We start from the raw sequence: 19,980 nt of genomic DNA, 5'->3' as shown, positions 1-19,980 counted from the left end.
CAGAGGTAGGTACAGGCCATTTGAGTATGGATGTAACCTTCTCTGGATCCATGTTTACACCGTTAGGGGAAATTATGTAACCCAAAAATGTTATTGTCTTTACATGGAATACACATTTCTCAGCCTTGGCGTATAGCTGATGTTCTCTTAATCTAGACAAAACCCATCTTACATGTTTTACATGATCAGTTAGATTTTTGGAGTATATCAAAATATTGTCTAGATATATTACAACACACACATCCATTAAGTCTTTGAAAATATCGTTTATGAAAAATTGAAATGTGGCCGGAGCATTAGTTAAGCCGAATGGCATAACATTATATTGAAAGAGACCATAACGGGTTCTAAATGCTGTTTTCCATTCGTCACCGCTTTTTATCCTGATTAAATTGTATGCTCCCTTCAAATCTAGTTTGGTAAAGATGGTTGCATCTGTTAATCGTTCAAGTAATTCAGGTATTAAAGGAAGTGGATACCTATTTTTAATCGTAATAGAGTTTAATGCTCTGTAGTCAATGATTGGGCGTAAGGTCCCATCTTTATTTGTGACAAAGAATATGCCCGCTGCTGCAGGAGAGGTTGAGGTAGAAATAAAACCTTTCCTTAGATTATCGTCTAGGTACTCTCTGAGAAATTTTAATTCTTTTTGAGAGAGTGGAAAAATTCGGCCGAACGGTATGATAGACCCAGGTTTAGTATCAATGGGGCAATCATAAGGTCTGTGTGGAGGTAGATTTTCGGCTTCCTTAAGGTCGAATACATCTGAAAAGTCTGAATACTGCAATGGTATATGAGGGTGTAGAGTTTTGATTTCCACACAGGGAAAACAGGTAGCAGAACAGTATGGGGAAGAGAAAGTTACTGTGTTACTGCTCCAGTCTATTTGAGGGTTGTGTTTTCTTAACCAAGGATAACCCAATATTAAGGGGTGTAGTGAGCTAGGAATGATATCAAACGTAATGTATTCTGTATGACCCATGTTACAAGAGACAAGTAAAGGAACAGTATGGTGTGTGATTGGGCCTTTTAAATAAGTAGAGCCATCAATAACCTTCACATAGATAGGGGTTTGCTTTTGCACACAAGGTATTTTATTAGTATCTACAAGGGTTTTGTCAATGAAGCTTCCATAAGCTCCAGAATCTATCAGCGCCTCAGTCTTGAGAAGATGCTGGTCCCACTGTAAAGACAATGTGAAAGTTAATTGTGATTCATGAATGTTATCAGTATTTGGGTTAACTATAAGAATCTTACCCCTTTTTTGCCGGTTCAGAATAGGGCAGGAAGAGACACTGTGTTCTTTATTCCCACAGTACATACAGAGGTTTGAAATCCTCCTTCTCTGTTTCTCTTCTTGGGATAATGGTCCTCGGATGGCCCCAATTTCCATGGGCACAGGGGCTGTGGAGGTCTTTTCAGAATGAGAGGGTGTAAACCTTTTGAGGTAAGTTTCTGGGTGTTGTTTTTCAGCTCTCCTCTCTCTGTATCGTCTGTCCATGGCTATGCATATCTTTATGAGGGATTCCATGGTGTCTGGAGGTTCAATGCGAGAGATCTCATCCTTAAGATGTTCAGAGAGACCTAAACGGAATTGGTTTTTTAGACTTACAGTATTCCACTGTGAATCTGTAGCCCAGAGCTGAAAATCTGCCACATAGTCCTCAACTGGACGTTTGCCTTGCTTCAGGGTGCGCAAATTTGTTTCTGCGGTTAACTGGGTGTTGCAATCCTCATATAAGACAGCCATCTCCTTAAAAAATTCACTGATAGAATTCAAAATAGGATCATCAGTTTCATAAAACTTATCAGCCCACGAACGGGGATCTCCAGTTAGATAAGAGATGGTAGTACAAACCTTGATCTTGTCAGTATAATATGTCCTGGGCTTCATGGAAAACATCAGCATGCATGCATTTCTGAATTCACGAAAGCGTGTTCTTTCACCAGAAAAAATGTGTGGAGGGTTAACCTGTGGTTCAGGGTGATCAGCCTCTTTCCTTGAAAAGAAATCATTCATTAACCTCTTCAGGGTGTGGTTTTCATTTTTAACTTCAGTCAAACCTTGTGCTAAAATTTCAACTTTCTGGTTTAAGGAAGCTATTTCAATTGCCATTGAGGCAGGATCCATGATTTTTTTATATACAAGCTTTAAACTATAATGTATATATGTTAGTAAATTTCTTTATGGCTTGATAATTCTGTTATAAGCTTGTATAATGTGGCTATTCCCAGAGAACCTTAAGTAAAACAGGCTTATACAAAAGGTTATTACCAAGGGAGATAGCTGGTTTACTTAGTACAAGTTCTTTTTATAACACTTTACAAAATCAAAATAAAGTGAATAAAACAGATGAAATGAAGCCTTTGTATATTTTACACAGTTGTAAAGAGTTGTGTTCTTTTAAGATAGAAGGCAGCAAACAAGCAGCTTATTGGTATTGTCTGAGAAAAGCAGAATTTTATAGCAAAGTCTCTTTATAGTTAAGCTTAGAAATGAGAAACTGATTTGCAGTCTGCAGTGTCCATATATCAAGAGGTATCAGGTTACAGCAGGCAGAGTGTGTGATGCAGAGAGAAGGAGAGAGCCAGATTTAACCAGTTGTGAGCACTTTAACAGTTTGTATGTCAGCAGAACTTTGGATAAGAATATATACAGCTAGAGACAATTGTATATAAAATTAATGATACTTGCGAGTGAGTTTAGAACTGCAGAGAGCGAAGTTGGCACTGAGTCAAAATGGATCACAGCAGGGAAGATGTTCTTATTTCCTGGTAGAGGTAAACACTCAGTAGTGGAGATGGCTGGAAAATCAGACTGCAGAGTTAACACAGACTTGCAAGAGTTGCTGCCAAAGACTGTTCCTTGAAGTGTAAAGCAGCAGGAAATGCTTCTTAGGTTTAGAAGCTGGAGAAATGACAACAAGGATTTCCTTTAACAGGTATAAAAGCAGGATCTGTAGATTTTAGCTTTAGAGCTTGAAGCAGAGTGGGAACTACAAACTTCAATTATCAAGCAAAGCACAGGTGTACTGAACACACCTTTAAAGGGAGGTGAAGGAGTGGGTTGGTCTTAGTTCTTAAAGCTACAGGAATATGACAGTATGTGTATTAATATTCTTGCTGGATATCACAGGATCATTATTCCCATATATTCATAATGTCATATTTAGAGTTGAGACCTTTAGGGATCCTAGTCCCCAGTTCAAAAATCCAATATGCCTCTCTCTTCTCCAAGATAATATCCATGTTACCCCCTCTTTTAGGTTTACTAATCATTTCAATTGCACACCACAAGAAAAAGGCAAGATCACCTCCATGAAAAGTGCCAAAGTGTTGCGCTATGGGTGTAGAAGACCTTGTAGTCTTAAAGGAGGATACATGTTCCCTTATCCTCGTGTTTACATCTCTCGAGGTGAGTCAAACATATTGGACCCTGCACTGGGCACATTCGATGAGATATACCACATATTTTGATGTACAGTTCATACATGATTTAATATTGTACACCTTTCCTGTTGCAAAACTAGAAAATGTAGTGGTAATTTTAACAAAATCGCAGGGTTTGCACTTAGAATGACCACATTTGAACATGACTAAATGTTTCATCCATGAACTTGCCGATGTTTGTATGGTAGGGGATAAGATAGCATCTCAAACCTTTGTCTACAGTTGTCACCAATTTATCATCAGCCTTTAGAATATCAAAGTGTTTGGGCAGAACCTTGAGCAACGTGGATACCTACGAGAACACTAAGTTGAACCGGTGAAGAAGCGAGTGCATTGTGAATAGGTAATTTGAGATACCGCTGCCCGCTGCAAGAGTCCGGTAAGCAAGGCTATAAAGCTAGTGGGGTTACCCATTTGCCTGTTGAATGTAAACCTATAACTGTGTTCCCATACAAACTTACCCCTGTGATTTGACGGATCCAGGCAGAGTAAACATCTTTGAATTTGCACTACACACCCTCACCTTTATCGGATGTGACATGGACTTTGTTTTTATGTCCTAATAGTCTATATTACACTATTGCACTTAATGGACTGCCATTATCCAGAGTTTTGCTCTTGTTTAGTATTTGTAAATAGATATATACACATATAATTACACACACACACACACATATATATATATATATATATATATATATAAACATACATATTTAGACATGTATACGTATCTCTGTTAAAGCCCTTTGCCTGCCTTTTGTTTTCTTCCAACACTTGAGACCTCTTATCGTTGAGCCCTTATAACTTTTCATTGCAATTGTTTTAAATATTTTTTATTACATAGCGTTATTATGAGTGTAACTAGACTTTTAAATGTATTTTTTAAGTTTTTTATACATCTTTTTTAACGAGCGCAAGTTAACCAGAGCTCTGAAGTCGCAATATCCGACACCTGTTATTAAAGTTCCCGTGTTTTAAATCTAATTTTTAAAAACCGGGCACTTTAGCATCAAAATTTACATTCACTTTAAATTCAATTGTGCTCAAGCAAACGCATTTTACTTTCATCTTGTAATATGTGCTACTTCCAACGTATGCAAAGAGTAACAGTTAGTGCACCACTCGTAATCTAGCCCAATATTGTCAAATATCTCTTATTATAAGTCATAACAGCATAAAACAAAATATTATATATACATCTATAAGCCTTTAACTTACATCAGACTCCCAGATTATTATTATTATTATACTATGAAGAGCCAACATATTCCGCAGCGCTGTCCATTGATACAATTCATTTAAATAAAACAATAATATAAAACTTGTAAGAGACAGGACAAAATTTACAAACACATACAGAAGGCATTGAGGACCCTATTCCTGTGGAAACTTACAATCTAGATGGGTATGAGGTTGAGAAACAGGATGTGAGGACTGCAAGATTGAGAAAGATGTTAATGCAGAGTTAGATGAGGGAAATGTTGTTAGGTAAGAGAAATTAATTTATTATTGAGTTAGGTGGTAGGCTTCTCTGAACAGAAAAGTCTTCAGAAGAAAAGAATAAAAATTAGGGCAAAGCCTGACAGCACGAGAGAGAGTGTTCCAGAGGGTAGGTGCTGCACGACAGAGGTCCTGCAGTCTAGAATGAGAAAAGGTGATAGACGCAGAGATGCAAGGAGCAGGTCATTCTTGGATCTTAGTGGGCGGTCTGGAATATACTTGTTGATTAGAGAGGATAGGTAGAGGGGGGCGGTGTTGGTGAGCGCTTTGTATGCAAGGGTGAGAATTTTGAATTTAATTCTGCTGTGTATGGGGAGCCAATGAAGGGATTCGCAGAGAGGTGCAGCAGATACAGAGCGACGCGAAAGGTAGATCAGCCTGGCAGAGGCATTTAGGATGGATTGAAGGGGGGAGAGTCAGGAAAGAGGAAGGCCAGTAAGTAGGTTATTGCAGTAGTCAAGTCGGGAAATAACAAGGGAGTGGATTATTTGCTTTGTGGTGTTAGCACACAGAAAAGGTTGAATCTTGGAAATATTGTGTAGATGGTTGCGGCAGGATGTAGAAAGCGATTGGATATGGGGCACGAAGGATAGATTTGAGTCAAGTGTAACTCCGAGGCAGCAGACTTGGAGACATGGTGATACCGTCAACAGGGATAGAGAAGTTGGCGTAGAGCTTGAGGGGGGGATAAGAAGGAGTTCAGTCTTAGACATGTTAATCTTTAGGTGGTGAGAGAGGCCATCCAGGAAGAAATACCAGATAAGCAGTCGCTGACATGAGAAAAGACAGAGGGAGAGAGAGCAGGGGTGGAGAGGTAGATTTGGGTGTCGTCAGCATAGAGGTAATATTTGATTAGTTTACCCAGCGAAGAAGTATAAATGGAGAAGAGTAGAGGACCCAGAACAGATCCTTGAGGTACTCCAACAAACAGAGGCATTGGAGAGGAGGAGTTGCCGGCAAATGACATAGAAAAAAGACCTGTGAGAAAGATAGGAGTGAATCCAGGAAAGAGCAGTGTCACAGAGGCCAAAAGAGCTAAGGGTCTGTAGGAGGAGGGGGTGGTCAACTGTGACAAAGGCAGCTGACAGATCAAGTAAGATGTGTATAGAGTAGTGGCCAATATTTTTAGCAGAGAGAAGATCATTAGTAACTTTGGTAAGGGCAGTCTCAGTTGAGTGTTTGGGGCGGAATCTGGATTGCAGGGTGTCAAGCAAGGAGTTGGCAGACAGGAAGTGGTTTAGGCAATTGTAAACTAGTTTTTCAAGGAGTTTTGATGTTATTGGAAGCAGTGATATGGGGCGGTAGCTTTCAGGAGAATTTGGGTCAAGGGAGGGTTTTTTGAGTATGGGAGTGACTTTTGCGTGTTTGAAAGAAGATGGGAATGAACCAGTAGAGAGAGATAGGTTGAAGATGTGGGTAAGAGCAGGAGTGAGGGTGGAAGATAGGGAGGGTATTAGATGGGAAGGGATAGGGTCGAGCTGGCAGGTAGTGAGGCGTGAGGAAGATAGTAAGGAAGAAACTTCTTTCTCAGTGGCTGGATGGAAGATGCAGAGGGAGTAACTGGGCCTGTTGATGGAATATTGCAGGTTGGTGATGGGATGTTGCTTCGGATAGTACGTGTTTTGTTTAAAAAGTAGTCTGCCAGGTCTTGAGCACTAAAGACAGATGGGGGGTGGAGCAGGTGGGTAGAGGAGAGAGTTAAAGGTAGAGAAGAGTCGTTTAGGGTTTGAGGAAAGAGTAGATATGAGGGAAGAGAAGTAGGTTTGTTTGGCTAAGTGAAGGGTAGAAGTGTATGAACGAAGAATAAACTTATAGTGTATTAAATCAGGTTCAGAGTGAGTTTTCCTCCAGACATGCTCAGCAGTACGGGAGCATTTTTGCAAATAGCATGTTTGCTGAGAGTTCCAGGGCTGTAACTGACAGGGTGATATTTTGCGCAGTTGGGGAGGGGCAAGTGTGTCTAGTGCAGAGGAAAGAGTTTTGTTATAGTGGGCTGTTGTGAGATCAGGGCAGGTTAAAATGGAAGTGTGAGGGAGGAGATCATGAATGATTTTTGAAAATTGGAGTGGATCCACGGCATGTAGATTTCTACAGGTGGGGGGGGCGGGATGGAGAAGTGGGTTTAGCTGTTGCATTAATATTATAGGTGACCAGGTGATGGTCTGAAATGGGAAAAGGGTGACAGGTGAGGTCAGATATAGAAAAGAGGTAGGAAAATACCAGGTCGATGGAGTGTCCATCACGGTGGGTAGGGAATAGGGGGATTGTGAGAGACCAAAGGAGGATGTGAGTGAAAAAAGTTTAGAGGCAGCAAGGGCAGACGGGTTGTCAATGGGACTGTTGAAGTCCCCAAGAATTAGGGTTGGTGAGAAAGAGCTAAATGCCCTTTTAAGGGCAATGCCCATACAAATGCCCTTTTCAGGGCAATGGGGAGCTTAGGTTTTTTAGATAGGCTTTTTATTTGGGGGGGTTGGTTGGGTGGGTGGTGGGTTTTACTGTTGGGGGGTGTTTGTATTTATTTTTACAGGTAAAAGAGCTGATTTCTTTTGAGGTAATGCCCCGAAAAAAGGCCCTTTTAAGGGCCATTGGTAGTTTATTGTAGGCTGGGTGGGGTTTATTTTAGGGGATCTTTTTTATTTTGATAGGGTTATTAGATTAGGTGTAATTCGTTTTTATTTTTAATATTGTGGTTTGTTTGTTTTCGTAATTTAGTGTTTTTTATTTTTTGTAACTTACCGTTTATTTTTTTTGTAATTTAGTAATTTTTAATAGTATATTTAAATAATTTGAGTAGGGTTAGGGTTTTTTAATATGTAGTTAATTTAATTGCTAGTTTAATGTAATTTTAGTATAATAGTTAGGGTAGGTTAATTAATAGTTTAATAAAATTTATTTTAATTCTACAGGTAAGTTTAAATTTATTATCAGATAGGGATGTTGTAATTTTAATGTAATGTTAGCGGGTTGTTAGGTTTAGGGGTTAATAGCTTAATTTAGTTTAAGGCGATGTGGGGGCTGGCAGTTTAGGGGTTAATAGGTTTAGTTAATGGTAGTGATGTGGGAGGCCAGAGGTTTAGGGGTTAATAACTTTATTTAGGTTGTGGTGGGGTCCGGGAGCAGCAGGATAAGGGCTAATACTTTTATTTAGTTGCGGCGGTGTTGGGGAGCGGTGGAATAGGAGTTAATAATTTTATTTAGGTTGCGGCGATGTCGGACGGCAGATTAGCGGTGTTTAGACTCGGGGCTTATGTTAGGGTGTCAGGTGTAAACATAACTGGTTTTCTACAATAGAAATCAATGGGATATCTGGCAGCATCGAATATAAGCTTTCGCTGCTTTCAGACTCCCATTGATTATGGCATCCGCGGCCTCCAAGCCAGGTATGCTGGTCCGGAATAGCCTTGAGCGTACCGGTTAACTATTTGATAACTTTTAAAAAGTGTCAAATAGTGCCGAATGTGTAATGACGTATGCATCGATCTGTGTCGGATTGAGACTGGCGGATACGTCACAGATTTCAACTTTTGCAGGTCTGCAGGCTTTGATAACTAGGTCGAATCAAGCTCGCCACAATAACGCTGCAGAATTCCAGCGTATTTGCGGTTGGCGGCTTGATAAATATCCCCCTTTAACTTACATCAGACTCCCAGATTTGCAAGCACTAACTCTTCATCCTTCAACTACCTCTTACCCAGGTGTTTTCCTTAATATATAACATCTGCCACTAATAATCCAGGATATAGAAACTACTTCAAATTCACAGTCTCTGTACTGACACATTCTGCTACACTTTTCTAAACCTCATTTGCTCACTCATCACGCAGTTGTATTCCTTAGTCTAGTTAGAGAGATAGTTAGATAGGAGCGCCAAAGGAGGCAAGGCCAAGGGTTAAGGGAATGGTTGGTTTAATGTAATCAGGATTGGAATTAGTCCTGTGTGAAGTTAGACTATAGAGGTTGAAATAGTCCTATCTTATGTGTTAATAGATTCATTAAATGCGTGAAGTCCAAGCGTATATACCCTTAGACTGGGGGTTGTGGTAACATTCACTAATTAGAGTGCAAGTTTAAAATCAAAATTGTATGTATATTACAGTGAAGAATTGCTCGAGAAATCAATGAGTGGCACAGAAAATACGTTTTCAAATAAAATAACAGAATTTAATATCAGTTATATACAAAAATATGGATCCATATCGATATTGGTATTACCTTAAAAACAATATTTCGGTATTACCCTAAAACATTTTTAATGAGTGAAGTCTATCTGACAAGATCTTCACACATACAAGAAAGGGGGGGAGCGTAACACGTTGTCAGGTTATTCTCTAATAAATAAACCTGCTTGATGTGTAAGTGTGCAGGAGTAGAGAATTGACAATGATTAAAACATACATATGATAATGGAGTGGGCTGAAATTTATCAATAAATAGTATAAACCCTAATATTGGGAAATTACCCTATAAGCAATATACTTTTGGAAAATCAGCATGTAAGCAATATACTTTGGGAGATCAGCATATAAGCACTGTAATATGTTGTAACAATTATATAACAACTGTATAACAGATGCTAGATATTCTAATTGAGATAACAGTATGAAAATAGCAGTATAAAAAACAGATATAATGTGGGAAAGTAACGTGATCTCCAGAAAAAATGGTGACAATCCAAATTGGTGGGAAATAGTTCAATCCGTGAAAAACATGAAATCCAAAGATTGTGCAAAGAAAATTAAATCCACACAAAATCGTATTTAAAAATATATAGTTCCTTCAAAAATGGTGATGTCTCAAAAAACGGAAAAAATAGCTAGTGTGTGCACAAACTAGTGAACGTGATCACTGAAAAAACATATAAAAAAATAGAGAAACTTTAAAATACTTTAAAAAACTTCAGAGAGCTTGTTATTCTCAAAAAATAGTCTGCAATCAGCTTCCTGATAGCAAAGGTCCCTGAGATGGCAAAAAACAATAGTTCAGAAAATGAGAATAAAAAACAAAGTTCGATTAAAAATAAAACAAAAATAGAAGAAAGTGCCTGGGGAATCCTCAAAACCTGTAAACAAAAGATAACAACATAGTGTGATATTGCTATTAATATCCAATAGTTAAAAGGAATAATGCTCACCATATACTTGTCAACGCGTTTCGGCCTGCAATAGAGGCCTTTCTCAAGACTCTATTGCAGGCCGAAATGCGTTGACAAGTATATGGTGAGCATTATTCCTTTTAACTATTGGATATTAATAGCAATATCACACTATGTTGTTATCTTTTGTTTACAGGTTTTGAGGATTCCCCAGGCACTTTCTTCTATTTTTGTTTTATTTTTAATCGAACTTTGTTTTTTATTCTCATTTTCTGAACTATTGTTTTTTTGCCATCTCAGGGACCTTTGCTATCAGGAAGCTGATTGCAGTCTATTTTTTGAGAATAACAAGCTCTCTGAAGTTTTTTAAAGTATTTTAAAGTTTCTCTATTTTTTTATATGTTTTTTCAGTGATCACGTTCACTAGTTTGTGCACACACTGGCTATTTTTTCCGTTTTTTGAGACATCACCATTTTTGAAGGAACTATATATTTTTAAATACGATTTTGTGTGGATTTAATTTTCTTTGCACAATCTTTGGATTTCATGTTTTTCACGGATTGAACTATTTCCCACCAATTTGGATTGTCACCATTTTTTCTGGAGATCACGTTACTTTCCCACATTATATCTGTTTTTTATACTGCTATTTTCATACTGTTATCTCAATTAGAATATCTAGCATCTGTTATACAGTTGTTATATAATTGTTACAACATATTACAGTGCTTATATGCTGATCCCCCAAAGTATATTGCTTACATCCTGATTTTCCAAAAGTATATTGCTTATAGGGTAATTTCCCAATATTAGGGTTTATACTATTTATTGACAAATTTCAGCCCACTCCATTATCATATGTATGTTTTAATCATTGTCAATTCTCTACTCCTGCACACTTACACATCAAGCAGGTTTATTTATTAGAGAATAACCTGACAACGTGTTACGCTCCCCCCCCTTTCTTGTATGTGTGAAGATCTTGTCAGATAGACTTCACTCATTAAAAATGTTTTAGGGTAATACCGAAATATTGTTTTTAAGGTAATACCAATATCGATATGGATCCATATTTTTGTATATAACTGATATTAAATTCTGTTATTTTATTTGAAAACGTATTTTCTGTGCCACTCATTCATTTCTCGAGCAATTCTTCAATGTAATATACATACAATTTTGATTTTAAACTTGCACTCTAATTAGTGAATGTTACCACAACCCCCAGTCTAAGGGTATATACGCTTGGACTTCACGCATTTAATGAATCTATTAACACATAAGATAGGACTATTTCAACCTCTATAGTCTAACTTCACACAGGACTAATTCCAATCCTGATTACATTAAACCAACCATTCCCTTAACCCTTGGCCTTGCCTCCTTTGGCGCTCCTATCTAACTATCTCTCTAACTATACTGCACACCGCGGGTATTTGGGGACCCGCCTTAGACAGGAGCTATAGGTCGTCCCATACACAAGCGCTGCAAGAAAAACAAGTCTGCTCTGTATTCCTTAGTCTTTCAAATCCCTATGTTCTTCACTTTGAAGAAAATTTTATTTTTGGTTTAAAAAAACATAATATATATATATATATATATATATATATATATATATATATAAATATTTTTTTAAATAAAAAGAACATTTTATCCTTTTTAAAAATAAAAATAAATATATCCTATATATGTATATAGAAATATATATTTAAAAATATATATATTTGTTTTCTAAGTGAAAACATAGGGATTTCAAGTATTTATATTTAAAAAATGTTAAAACATAAAAATGTATTTAAAATTATATTGCAAATTTCAAGATGTAGGACACCACATATATTTACAGTATGTGTGCATACATACATAGATACACATATACATACAGAGAGAGAGAGTTAAAAATGCAAACATTTTCTTCTAAGTTAAGAACAAATTTTAAACTTAGAGAACAAAAAAAAATAAAACATTAAATTTGTTTAAAAATTTATATTTGATATATCAAGGTGTTTGAATGGGAAGGGTTCAAATATATATATATATATATATATATATATATATATATATATATATATATATATATGACAGTCAGGCTGGATTTGCACTCACATCTCAAAAGAAACAGCAACTGCCAGGGTGTCAGGAAAAATTAATTATATCCAATATAGTAAATATCCACACTCACTGGACTTGTGTCAATTGTGATATTTATTATAGTCATGATAGGATAGGCTAGATTATAAGCCTTATTTTAGGGACTTGGTTCCCAGATACAGTGATTAATGCAGATTATGTGGAACATAATGCCATTGATGATATGCAGCATGACTTATACTTTGTACAGTGATCGAGATGCAGAGTGTTGATCCTATTTTTGGGGATAGCTCATCCCTTAGCACTGCGGTTATATGCTGGATTATATATTGGTTTGATTGTTCAGAATTTTTTCTTTTTTTTAATTATTTTCTTTGCATTTTTGTTCTCTTTATCTCCTTTTTTTTTAAAAAAAACAAGTCCTCTCTATGCACTATATAAGCGGTCCTACTGTTTGGAGTTGGTGATATACTGCAATTGCGATATGGTAAAAGTCAGCATTACTACTTTATGTTTGTTGACACAATAGATTTTTTGAAGGAGGGGCTTGTGGTGAGTGAATGACTCACATCAATAGCAGGTATAATGTAATGATCACATGACAGGGGTTCCCCCTGTTGCTTGTTGCTGCTATGCTGGGTTTTGGTGCACTCACTTCTAGCTATGTAGGTAAGAAAATATATGCAATGCTTTTCCGTTTTTAGCCCTTAATTAATCATACTGCTATGGTTCTGTGTTTGCTGCACTTTCCATTTGTCTTTAGATGTCTGTTCACTTGGTAATGATGTTTGATAATTGCAATTGCATATCTATTCTACCTTCATGGGGCATGGTCCTGTCTGTGGTGATTTGTAAGCTATTATCTGACAATATGAACATGAGTATTTACTTAAAGGGGCAGTAAACCTAGAAAATAATGTTATATAATTCTGCACATAGTGCAGAATTATATAACATTATCTTAGCCAAACTTTATTCAACATAATATTGCCGGTGAAATTTGATTAAAAAAAGAGGGTTTTTCAGACCGCCGCTCTTGCTCTACTGAGTGGGTCTGGTTTTCTCCCTGAGCGCATCTGGGCAGCTGTCTAGTCACTCAATTGCGCCATTACACTCAATGCAGCTCGCTCCCGCTATCAGACAGAGCAGGAGCGAGCTGCATTGAGTATAATGGCGCGATCGGGCCGGGCTGTAACTAGACAGCTGCCCAGATGCGCTCAGGGGGAAAACCAGATCCACTCAGTAGAGCAAGAGCGGTGGTCTGAAAAACCCTCTTTTTTTTAATCAAATTTAACTGGCAATATTATGTTTAATAAAGTTTGGCACTATGTGCAGAATTATATAACTTTATTTTCTAGGTTTACTGCCCCTTTAAGATGTATATATGCTACATGGTACTGTGTTTTTAATCTAGACAATGCATATCTTTTTAAAGGATCAATTTTAGGTGTTTTATTATTCACATGTTTTTGCTATATGAGCACATTGCTTATTAATGTTACTTTTATTATTGTCACTTTTTTATATATTTATATGTCACATGCTGCACGTTATGCCATTGATGATTTTTTGAATATGCACCATTACTATGGTAACCATTTTTGGAGTAATTTTGTGTTGGGGGTTGGGGCTTATGAAGGAATTTCTTGTTTGTTTTTTCACTTGATTTGGTTGGTCTGAAGAAGGGGCATTGTTGCTCCGAAACGTCACTATAATAAATATCACAATTGACACAAGTCCAGTGAGTGCGGATCTTTACTATATATTATATAAATATATATATATATATATATATATACACACCCTGTTCCAAATTATTATGCAAATTCTATTTCAGTGTCACAAAGATTAAATTTTTTTTTTTCCAGTTTAACTCATGGATGGCATTGTGTCTCAGGGCTCTTTTGATCACTGAAAACAATCTCGGACACCTGTGATAATTAGATTGCCAGGTGAGTCCAATTAAAGGAAAAACTACTAAAGGAGGGTGTTCCACATTATTAAGCAGAGCACCATTTTCAAGCAATATGGGGAAGAAAAAGGATCTCTCTGCTGCCAAAAAGAGTGAAATAGTTCAATGCCTTGGACGAGGTATGAAAACATTAGATATTTCACGAAAACGTAAGCTTGATCATCGCACTATTAAGAGATTTGTGGCTGATTCAGAGCACAGACGGGTTTGTGCAGATAAAGGCACATTGAGGAAGATTTCTGCCAGATCCATGCATCGGATCAAGAGAGCAGCTGCTAAAATACCATTACATAGCAGCAAACAGATATTTGAAGCTGCTGGTGCCTCTGGAGTCCCACGGACATCAAGGTGTAGAGTCCTCCGGAGTCTTGCAACTGTGCATAAACCTTCCATTCGGCCACCACTAACCAATGCTCACAAGCAGAAACGGCTGCATTGAGCAGAAAAATACATGAAGACTCATTTTCAAACAGTCCTGTTCACTGATGAGTGCCGTGCAACCCTGGATGGTCCAGATGGATGGAGTAGTGGATGGTTGGTGGATGGCCACACTGTTCCAACAAGGCTGTGATGTCAGCAAGGCGGTGGTGGAGTCATGTTTTGGGCCGGAATCATGGGAAGAGAGCTGGTCTCCGAAGGTGTAAAGATGACCTCTGCAAAGTATGTGGAGTTCCTGACTGACCACTTCCTTCCCTGGTACAGAAGGAAGAACTATGCTTTCCATAATAAAATCATCTTCATGCATGACAATGCACGATTTCATGTTGCAAAGAATACCTCTGCATCAATGGCTGCTATGGGGATAAAAGGAGAGAAAGTAATGGTGTGGCCTCCATCCTCCCCTGACCTCAATCCTATTGAGAACCTTTGGAGCATCCTCAAGCAAAAGATCTATGAGGATGGGAGGCAGTTTACATCGAAACAGCAGCTCTGGGAGGCTATTCTGACATCTTGCAAACAAATTCAAGCAGAAACTGTCCAAAAACTCACAAGTTCAATGGATGCAAGACTTGTGAAGCTGCTATCAAATAAGGGGTCTTATGTTAAAATGTAACGTGACCTGTTAAAATGTTTAAAAAGTTAAAATGTTGTTCAAAGTTTGATTGAAATAGCTTTTGATTTCAGTAAATAAACAAATGACAATTTTCAGTTTTTAACAACCTATAAAGTGTTTTGAAACTTACTGTGCGTAATAATTTGGAACAGTGCATTGTAAGTTTTTTATTTTGAAAAAAAACCTGTTATCAATAGGAGGTTTGTTCAATAAAATTTGAATTGTACTCTTAATAGTTGATAACATGAGAATTATGCTGACTGTTGTTTACATCAATTATTTAGGTAAATGAGAAAGATATCATTGGCATAATAATTTGGAATAGGGTGTATATAGATATATATATATATATATGTACACATATAAACACATGTATGCATGTCACATATATATATTCACACATACAATTATATAAACTTTTGTGCCCTTTCCAGTCAAACACCTTGACATATACCATATCCCTTTAAAAATCCTCTTTATACATTAGTTTCATTAATAAACTTATATTTTAGAAAAAAATATGTACAGTATCTATCTGAGTGTAATAGTTTATTTAAATATGTTTTCCATCGCCTAGATTTAGAATTTGGCATTAGCCGTCAAAAGCAGCGTTAAGGGGTCCTAACGCTGCTTTTTACCGCCCGCTGGTATTTAGAGTCAGCCAGGAAAGGGTCTAACGCTCACTTCCTTACCGCGACTCTAGGCTACCGCAGATCCCCTTACGCCAATTGTGTATCCTATCTTTTCTATGGGATCTGCCTAACGCTGGTATTTGGAGTCTTGGAAGAAGTGAGCGGTAGACCCTCTACAGACAAGACTCCTACCTCCAAAAAAAGTCAGTAGTTAAGAGCTTTATGGTCTAACGCCGGAATATAAAGCTCTTAACTACTGTGCTACAAAGTACACTAACACCCATAAACTATCTATGAAACCCTAAACCGAGGCCCCCCCACATCACCGCCACTATAATAAACATTTTTAACCCCTAATCTGCTGACCGGATACACCGCTGCCACCTACATTATAGCTATGAACCCCTAATCTGCTGCCCCTAACATTGCCAACACCTATATTATATTTATTAACCCCTAATCTGCATCAGCCAATCAGATTTTTTCTACCTTAATTCCGATTGGCTGATAGAATCCTATCAGCCAATCGGAATTGAAGGGACGCCATATTGGATGACATCCCTTAAAGGAACCTTCATTCTTCGGGAAGTCGTCGGTTGAAGAGGATGGCTCCGCGTCAGCTCCTTTGAAGATGGCTCCGCTCTGCTCCGGATGGATGAAGATTGAAAACGCCACCTGGATGAAGACTTCTACCGGATGGAGGACCTCTTCTTGCCCCGCTTGGATGAAGACTTCAACCGGATGAAGGACCTCTTCTTGCCCCGCTTGGATTAAGACTTCTACCGGATGAAGGACCTCCTCTGCGCACCTTGGATGAAGAATTCGGCTCGGCTGGGTGAAGACGACTCAAGGTAGGATGATCTTCAGGGGGTTAGCGATAGGTTTTTTTAAGGGGGGATCGGGTGGGTTTTAGAGTAGGGGTGTGTGGGTGGTGGGTTGTAATGTTCGGGGGGGTATTGTATTTTTATTTTCAGGTAAGAGAGCTGATTACTTTGGGGCAATGTCCCACAAAAAGCCCTTTTAAGGGCTGGTAAAAGAGCTGATTACTTTTGTAATTTAGGATAGGGTAGGGCATTTTTTTATTTTGGGGGGCTTTTTTATTTTATTAGGGGGCTTAGATTAGGTGTAATTAGTTTAAACTTCTTGTAATTTTTTTTATTTTTTGTAATTTAGTGTTTGTTTTTTTGTATTATAGATTAGTTTATTTAATTGTATATAGTTTAGCTAATTGTAGGTAATTTATTTAATTAATTTAATGATAGTGTAGTGTTAGGTGTATTTGTAACTTAGGTTAGGATTTATTTTACAGGTAATTTTGTACTTATTTTAACTAGGTAGCTATTAAATAGTTATTAACTATTTAATAGCTATTGTACCTAGTTAAAATAAATACAAAGTTGCCTGTAAAATAAATACAACCCACCACCCACATACCCCTAATCTAACCCAAACCCCCCTTAAATAAACCTAATACTAAGCCCCTGAAGATCTTCCTACCTTATCTTCACCACGCCGGGTATCACCGATCTGTCCACTGGAAACTCTGAAGTCTTCATCCAAGCCCAAGCTGGGGCTGAAGAGATCCATCATCGGGCTGAAGTCTTGATCCAAGCGTGGGCTGAAGAGGTCCATCATCGAGCTGAAGTCTTGATCCAAGCGCAGGCTGAAGAGGTCCATCATCGGGCTGAAGTCTTGATCCAAGTGCGGGCTGAAGAGATCCATCATCCGGCTGAAGCCAATCGGATTGAACTTGAATCTAATTGGCTGATTCCATCAGCCAATCAGAATTTTCCTACCTTAATTCCGATTGGCTGATAGAATCCTATCAGCCAATCGGAATTCGAGGGACGCCATCTTGGATGACGTCCCTTAAAGGAACCGTCATTCGTCGGGAAGTCGTCGGGCAGGATGGATGTTCCACGTCGGCGGGATGAAGATGGATCCGGAAGAAAGAAGATTGAAGATGCCGCTTGATAGAAGACTTCAGCCGGATGATGGATCCGCGCTTGGATCAAGACTTCAGCCCGATGATGGATCTCTTCAGCCTAGTGTTAGGTTTATTTAAGGGGGGTTTGGGTTAGATTAGGGGTATGTGGGTGGTGGGTTGTAATGTTGGGGGGGGGTATTGTATGTTTTTTTTTACAGGAAAAAGAGCAGAATTCTTTGGGGCATGCCCCGCAAAAGGCCCTTTTAAGGGCTGGTAAGGTAAAAGAGCTTTTCTATTTGTATTTTAGAATAGGGTAGGGAATTTTTTTTATTTTGGGGGGTTTTGTTATTTTATTAGGGGGGCTTAGAGTAGGTGTAATTAGCTTTAATGTTTGTAAATTATTTTTTTATTTTTTGTAACTTAGCTTTTTTTATTTTTTGTACTTTAGTTAGTTTATTTAATTGTATTTATTTGTAGGTATTTGTATGTAATTAATTTATTGAGTGTAGTGTTAGGTTTAATTGTAGATAATTGTAGGTATTTTATTTAATTAATTTATTGATAGTGTAGTGTTAGGTTTAATTGTAACTTAGGTTAGGATTTATTTTACAGGTAATTTTGTAATTATTTTAACTAGGTAGCTATTAAATAGTTATTAACTAAATAGTTAATAACTATTTAATAGCTACCTAGTTAAAATAAACCCTAATATAGCTACAATATAACGAATAATTACATTGTAGCTATTTTAGGATTAATATTTATTTTACAGGCAACTTTGTATTTATTTTAACCAGATACAATAGCTATTAAATAATAGCTATTGTATCTGGTTAAAATAAATACAAAGTTGCCTGTAAAATAAATATAAATCCTAAAATAGCTACAATATAACTATTAGTTATATTGTAGCTATATTAAGGTTTATTTTCTAGGTAAGTATTTCGTTTTAAATAGGATTAATTTATTTAATTTTAGGAATATTATTTCGTTTAATTAAAATTATATTTAACTTAGGGGGTGTTAGGGTTAGGGTTAGAGTTAGGTTTAGGGGTTAATAATTTTATTATAGTAGCGGCGATGTTGCGGGCGGGAGATTAGGGGTTAATAATTGTAGGTAGGTGGCGGCGATGTTAGGGAGGGCAGATTAGGGGTTAATACTATTTATTATAGTGTTTGCGAGGCGGGAGTGCGGCGGTTTAGGGGTTAATACATTTATTATAGTGGCGGCGAGGTCCGGTCGGCAGATTAGGGGTTAATAAGTGTAGGTAAGGTAGCGGCGATGTTGGGGGGCAGATTAGGGGTTAATAAATATAATATAGGTGTCGGCGATGTTGGGGGCAGCAGATTAGGGGTTCATAGGGATAATGTAGGTTGCGGCGGTGTCCGGTCAGCAGATTAGGGGTTAATAATAAAATGCAGGTGTCAGCGATAGCAGGGCGGCAGATTAGGGGTTAATAAGTGTAAGGTTAGGGGTATTTAGACTCGGGTTCATGTTAGGGTGTTAGGTGTAGACTTAGAGAGTGTTTCCCCATAGGAAACAATGGGGCTGCGTTAGGAGCTGAACGCTGCTTTTTTGCAGGTGTTAGGTTTTTTTCAGCCCAAACTGCCCCATTGTTTCCTATGGGGATATCGTGCACGAGCACGCTTTGCCAGCTCACCACTACCGTAAGTAACGCTGGTATTGAAGGTTGAAGTGGAGCTAAATTAGGCTCAACGCACCCTTTTCTGAGCATAACGCAGCCACTCAGACAACTCTAAATACCAGCGTTGTCTTAAGGGTGCGCTGGAAAAAAAAGCAGCGTTAGCTACGCGGGTCTTTACCAACAAAACTCTAAATCTAGGCGCATGTGTTTCTTTAAACTTTTATTCAAATCCTACTTCATGTTTCAAGTCGTGCTAACTTTTTCATCTTGTAAAATAAGGGATTTTCATTGAAAGTACAATTAAAGGGACATTAAACCCAAATTTTTTCTTTCATGATTTAGAAAGAGCAAGCAATTTTAAACAACTTTCTAATTTACTTCTATCTAAGTTTGTGTCATTCTCTTGATATCCTTTTCTGAAAAGCATATCTAGATAGGCTCAGTAGTTGCTGATTGGAGGTTGCACATAGATGCCTTGTGTGATTGGCTCTCTCATGTGAATTTCTATTTCTTCAACAAAGAATATCTAAAGAATGAAACAAATTAGATAATAGAAGTAAATTGGTATGTTATTTGAAATAGTGTTGTCTACCTGAATCATGAAACAATAATTTT

This window comes from Bombina bombina, chromosome 2 (genome assembly GCF_027579735.1).
Source record: "Bombina bombina isolate aBomBom1 chromosome 2, aBomBom1.pri, whole genome shotgun sequence".
Classification (NCBI taxonomy): Eukaryota; Metazoa; Chordata; class Amphibia; order Anura; family Bombinatoridae; genus Bombina; species Bombina bombina.
Note: the sequence above shows the minus strand (reverse complement) of the source record.